Source organism: Suricata suricatta, chromosome 6 (genome assembly GCF_006229205.1).
Source record: "Suricata suricatta isolate VVHF042 chromosome 6, meerkat_22Aug2017_6uvM2_HiC, whole genome shotgun sequence".
NCBI classification, from domain to species: Eukaryota; Metazoa; Chordata; class Mammalia; order Carnivora; family Herpestidae; genus Suricata; species Suricata suricatta.
In genome coordinates this window covers 99,788,825-99,795,393 of record NC_043705.1, presented here as the reverse complement: position 1 = coordinate 99,795,393, position 6,569 = coordinate 99,788,825, and the positions used below count along the sequence as shown (strand labels likewise).

Sequence of the window (6,569 nt, the reverse complement as noted above, 5' to 3'; positions counted from 1 at the left end):
AGATACACCAGAGAGGGAGAGTGGGGTGGGGGGAAGGGGGGAGAGAGAGGGAAAGAGGAAGGGGGGGGAGGGAAAGACAGAGAGAAAGAGAAAGAGAGAGAGGAGAGGGAGAAAGAGAGAGGGGTGGACCCTGCTGGATGGAGATTCTGTTTTCTCCTTGCTAAAATAGAAGTGATTTGCAGGCTTTCCCTATGGAATCCAGTTTGACTCTCCCCAGAGCTAAACAGAGGCACACTAACCCCAAAGGGAGGAGGCGGGGCTCGCGCCTTGCAGCCCAGCCCCTTCATTTGCATAACGCCGTCCTTCCGCCAAGCTGCAGCCAATCGCGGCTTAAGAAGCCTTCAGGCTCGCCGCGCCGGACCACGCTCCCTCATTAACATCCCTCTTCCCGGTGGCGCAGGGGAGCTAGCCAAAGTTCCTCGCAAAGTGGCGAGCGAAGGATTGCTGAGCACCAGCGTCTGTGCTGGAAAGAGCTGGGCAGAGCTGGGCAGAGCCGGGCTGGAGAGGGGAAAGAGACGGAAGGGAAGGGCGATATTTTCCTCAGGGATTTGAACTGGGGTCTGCATCCTGGTCGTTGCGGTCCTTTTAGCATCCTCGCCACTCCCTGAGCGCGCTCGCGGTTCACAGGCTGCGCCCTCCCAGGGCCGATGCTGCGTCCTGCTCCGCTGTTCTGGGACGTCGGGGGCAAAAGTGGAGGAGACGGGAGAGCCCAGGCAGAAAAAGCAGGAAGCGCGTCCCAGGTGCCCACCTCTTCGCTTTGAGGAGGGGGTGGTGGGGTGGAAAACGGGTGCTCGAGGTCGGGGCGGGAGATCGCGGAGGGCACTTTTCTCAAGGCTGGGAGAGGTGGGTGGACCCTGGGCCTCCGTTTGCGAGGCTCTGTGGGTCCCTCACGGAGTAGGGGGGACTCGATTCTGTCCATAGTCTGGCTTGTGAAATAGTTCTCGCTCTGACGCTAGCCTCGAGGCCGCGGGTGGTAAGGCACCGTCCCCACAAGCTCACTTCTCTCGAGTAATCCGCGGGATGTGTAAACGGTGGAATGAACGCTCTCACTGGACTTGTGTCAGGATGCATTCTAAAATTTACTCAGATTCATTTCCCAACCCCTTACCCTCATCCCAAATTATTATGTTTTTCTTTAGAATAACTACCAGAACAACAACGTCTCTAATTGGTTATTTCATGTAGGATTTTTCTCTTTCTCATTCTTTTTGTTTAAACGGGGGACTTGAACAAACCCACCCCAACTTCTGCCCCTGCCAATTGTCCAAAAAGTGAGAGATCTAGTTAAAAAAGAAGGGGGATAGGGTTAGAAAGAGGGAGGGAGAAATGGTCTCCTACCTCAGACCTTTCTGTATATATGCATGTGAGTGGTAAAGAAAATAGCTAGAAGTTTCCGGATGATGTGCCCCATCATTTTTTAGCAGGTCGTAACCTCTAATAAGCACATGGTGAACTTCTGTTTCATTGCCCTCAGAGGAACTCCCAGACTGCCGCCAAAGCTGCTAAGGACTCCTTGGGGGGAGTGCTCTGCCAGAAATCCAGGTCCCCTTTCTTCTGGCCTTCCCTGGCCCTTTAATTTAGGAAGCTCTTGGGGTCCGTGATGGAACAGTATACACGCCCATGTTGAATGGCTGGAGACAGGCAAGCATTACGCTTTGTGCTCTTGGCAGAGCAGGAAAGTGAGAGCCACTTCTCAATTTCTAAACCAGAAAAAAAGAACCCTGTTTCAGACCTGTGAGTACATGGTCACTATCCTCAAACACTATTTTATCTTTGTGCACAACGTGTGCCCAGCTCCCATATTATTTAATCTGGACCACCAATGTGCTGAGAGCACTTTGTTCCTGGCAATAATTAATAATTAATTCAGTCTCCGCCAAGACACTCCTGAAGAGATCTGTCTGGTCCATCAGGATCCACATAGCATTTACCAGAGTTCCTGGCACACAGTAGATGTTCAGGATGGTTACGTTGGTGGAGAGATTGGAAGGATTATAACTTTGTGGGGAGGGGAAAAGAGGAGGGGACTTTCTCCATTTCTACAGAATTTAAACACACAATTAAAATTGGGCCTACTGAAGACTTCCCAAAGCTTAACCTCCCCGAGAGTCCCCCAGACCAATCCCTTCCCCTGCCTGGACCATCCCCTGCCTTCTCTGAGGTTAGCCTTCAAGGAAGGGGGACCAGGAAGCCGAGGCCACCCTTCTATCAATGAGTCCCAGATAGCCACAGCAAAAGACTCAAGCTTCTCTCTCCTTAATTGCCTGAGCCTCCACTTTTACTCTCCAGTGAACTGTATTCAGGACTCCAGGTTGAGTCTGGTGAAGTGCATTCCCCAGTGATGGAGAACACACAATGTAATAGGGATCAGATCGCTGCCAAAGGAAAGCAGCAAAGGTGCCAGAAAAAGGAGAGACAGAGTCACTATAAGGACCAGGACCAGTGTGAAGCACACAACAGATGGATTTCTAAGGGGTCAAGCAGAATCTAGAAGCACTCTGCAAATGATGTTTGCTGAGGGGCCTGAAGCTGCCTGTTCCAAAAGAGAAATTGACCCAGAGGCAGAAAATGTCAGCAGCCCAACTTCTGCCCCCACGTAGGTAATCTCTAGAAACTAAATAAGAGAGAGGCAATCTCCACATCTGCCAGACTATGGAAGGAAGAAAAACAAAAAAGGGCAGGAATCTTTTGATAAGACTAATTCCTTCTGGCTGTTCAGAAACAGCAAATACCTCACCTGGGATAGTGAGTGACTTTTTTTCTCCCCTCTTATCAAGCAGAGTGTGTTCATAGCATTTCTTCTGGGTGTTCTAGGGCTTTTGACCTGGCTTTCTCACCTGGTAATAAACATTTAACTAGGAAGGAAGCTAAAGAGAAGGTAGAAAAGAGACAAGAGTGGGTGATAGGAAACTGGGAATGATACCAGACCAGCAGAGTAGTGGGTTTTTGTGGATTTCCTCTGGTGAATATTGAACTGGCAATTGCAATTTTAAACTTTGAAAAATTCCTTAAACACTTGTCAATCTTTCCTCCTGTGAGGTTAGCACCACCTCCAGAAGACCAAGCATGATGTGGAGAAGGGGTACTATAAAGTATGTACTGAGAATGACTTCATCTTTTCTTACACTATAGTCACTTCTCCTGTGAAGAAAAATACTTGTGTGCATAGCATTGCCCAGGGGTCATAGTCATATCTGTGATATGACTTTAGGGTAGCTCATAACAGTAACCCCCTAAATACCCCTCATCAGCCTAACCATACGAGAGAGGAGGTAGAAATGCAGGTTTTCAGGCCTTGTCTAGACCTGCAGAATGAGGGAAGAAACAAGTGAGGAAGGAAGGGAGCTGTGCACAAGAAAACTATACAGCAAAACGGATTTATATGTGGAGAAGCAGTTGGAAAGGCTTGATTATTTCCCCTGGAGTTAAGTGTCCCGCTGAGCTTCTCAGTGAGGGCTAACGTCAACTCCCTCCGCGTTCTTGCTCCAAACAGTAGACAGGACTACCCAGGCCTCGGGGTCTCTCAGCGCTGCAGAAAGCTCAGGCTGGTGAGCAAGACTCCCCACTTCACGCCCAACTTTGAAACCTTCTCCTGTCGCTCTTGGCCATCCCAACCCACTTAAGTAACAGGGAAATCAATTCCTTTTCGCGAAGGACAGACACCAGTTGCCTCCATAACTTCCGGGAGGTGCAGGTGGTGACAAACTTGTCCCTTCCCCTGACCCAAAAAAAGAGTAGGGACGAGATAAATACAGCCAAAAACTAGGACTAGCGGGACGTCCCGGGAAAAGACGGAATCTTTTCTGCTCGGCCGCCCCCAGGAGGCCAGACTTGGGACCTGTCACTTAGAAAACTGCTGCTGTCTGCGTTTCCCTTAGGAAGACGTGCCCCCAGAAGGGCCCCCAGCCCTGGAAAATGCCCCCTTCTTTTGGAGGCTACTAAGAGACCGCTTAGAGTGAGACGAGAGAAAAGACGCCTCCCTCGGTGTTGGAAAGAAGGGAAAGGGAGAGTGCGGCGATGAAGGCCAAAGACTCAAAGTCCCGCCGCAAGCGGCCGCTCTGCGGGTGTCCACTGGCAGTCAGGAGTCGCGGCCGCAGTGAGCAGGTGCCAAAGCGCTGCCCACAGGAGAAGAAGGCTAGGAGTGGGTGGCGGCGCGGGTCGCTAGGAAAATGAGCACCAGAGCTGGACGCAGCATGGAGGGGGAGGGGCGCTCCTGACCTGCGCCCAGATGCCGACGGGAAAGGCGCGGCCATCGGCTCGCGAAACCCTGACGCTGCCCCTCTAAGACCTTTACCTGCTGTCCTCGGAGAACGTGTAAGAGCAGCAGGCCACGGTTCCACCGGAAATCCGCCTATCCTACCTCCTTGCTCTCAGCTGTCTCTGGCAAGCGGCAAGGGGAAGGAGGGCATTCACTCGGGCCCAGATTACTTTTTCAGACCCCCGAAGTTGTTGCCGCGGCCGCCCGGCGTGCTTGCCCAGTCTGATTAACTTTTCCAGTCCCCGGGAACGCACGTCTCCCCATCGTACAGACAGGGAAACTTGAGGCCTAGAAAGGGACAAAGACACCCACAGACACCTAGGAGAAGAACTTGGGGCAAGGAGTTGGAACAAACCTTTCCCGGATCAGCCCTGCAGACTCTCTCGGGTTTCCCCTGGGGCGGTCCCTAGATAATAATAGACACCATTTGTTGAAAGCTTTACGGGCAGAAACTCACTAAATTCCCACAAGACGAAGAAGGCAGGTAAGATCGCCCCCCGCTTTACAGGTGAGGAAACGGACACCTTGTGATTGAAATAAAACAACCTGTCCACCACCTCACTGAAAATAAAGTCTCTGTGCCCTTAACCTGGGATCCAAACCAGCCATGCAGGGGCGGCGCATTATCTTTGCATTTGTATTGGTGCTTCCCCCGGCTCCCCGACCTTCGCCCAGCCTCTGCCACAAAGCTCGCAGATCCCTAGGGCTTTCTAATCCCTGGGTATCCCGGATGACAAAGGAGCTAGGGCGCAGGTTGCCCTAGGGCAGGCAGCGGAAGGGAGCTAGGAGGGGAAAACCGTTCTGAAAAGTTCGTGGACTGGATGCGCATTCCCGCCAGCTGATACCTTCACGCGTCCCTCTCTTCAGTCCTAGACCCGGCACGCCAGGGTAGTGCTAACCCCAGCCCTGGATCTGCCACATGTGCTGTGTGACCTTCAGTCAGCCGCATCTTCTGGTCCTAGCCGAGGTCTTCGAGCTCCGGGCGCGTGCAGCGTCATGTAATTGATATAGACAAGACTTTGGGGGGGATACTGCGACGCCCAACAGAAGGCAGAAATCTGGACACCTGCGGATGCACTTTTATGGAGGAAGACCATATAGCCTTGGCATGACCATAGACAGCTAAAAACAAATTATTCTGAACCAGGAGAGGACAGTTGGGGACCCAACGGAAAGAATCTCTCAATCCGAGACTGTCCTGAAGCGCGACCCTACCCTTAACCCTTCCCCCACAGTCCTCCAACCCGCTAGATTGGAGTCCGATTATCGAAAACAGGCTGCAGGATGCGAGATGGTATCTTCTTGGCTGTTTAGAAATTAGCATCTCTTCAGTAGTGCCAACAAGAAAGAGAGAGAGAGAAGAAAAGAAAAAGGAAGGAAGAAGGAAGAAAAGAAAGAAAGAAAGGAAAAGAAAAAGGCCTGCGAGAATTTGGAGGCGAAAGGAGGAAAGCCTGTTTGCTTAGGAAAAAGTAGAGGGAAAGAGGAGTTTAGCAGAGCAGCTCCAGATGCCTGGGTCACAAAAAGTTTCCGCTTGTATTTTCTTAGAAGCACAATTCATTAAATATTTTCGCACCGCTTGGCCCTTAGAGGTCTTTATTGGCCACCAAGATGCGAAATGAGTGTGATGTGAGTGTGCAAATACCTTTGTATAAACGAAGAGTGGATGCTTTTTTATGGGCCTGTGTAGCACAAGTGTGTACCACTGAGTGACAGCGCGCACTTGGGTGCTTGTGGTCGCGTGTGCTTGAGAAGGATTGTTGCATACAAGCTTTGAGTACAATTGTGCTGTGTAGAGTGTGCGCATGGGTTATGTGTAGACACGTGTCTCATTTATGTGAGTGGGTGTGCGTGCGGAGAAATCCGTACATGTTTAAGAGCAACGTACACTTGTGTATGAGCCTGAACTCACATGTGGTTGGTTTGTTCGTGTGTGCAAGTGAAACCCAGCAAAGAAGTCCCAAAAACCTCAGGTCCCATGTAAGGAAAGGCGCAGAAAGGAATGCGGACTGAGCACCCCAGGGCAAGAGTCGAAACTGCAACTGCCGCTCCTTCGCCCGCAGGGAGCCGCCTACCGGGCCCCGAGGCCGTGGGTTGGAGCTCCGCTCGGCTCCTGCCCGGCAAGGCGGGTTCCCGTGGGGGCCCACCAATTACCAGGACTCCGCGCTAAAAGATCCCTGCTGGGCAGTTCCGGCGCTCTTAATTGTTCCTGGCGGACAGTTTTTGATTATTGATGCCGTGTGTCCTAAAGGAGACCGCTTCCGGGTTATTTGCTTATGTTTTTATTATCTTTATCACCGTCATTATTTGGTGG

General features: G+C 51.5%; 1 long non-coding RNA gene across 1 annotated transcript; it reads left to right on the top strand.

Moving 5' to 3' along the window:
- Positions 1-420: 420 nt before the first annotated feature.
- Positions 421-5,837, top strand: LOC115293726. The gene is made up of 2 exons (XR_003909573.1): positions 421-740; positions 5,126-5,837. It is a non-coding gene; the product is annotated as an uncharacterized LOC115293726 (long non-coding RNA).
- Positions 5,838-6,569: the final 732 nt, after the last annotated feature.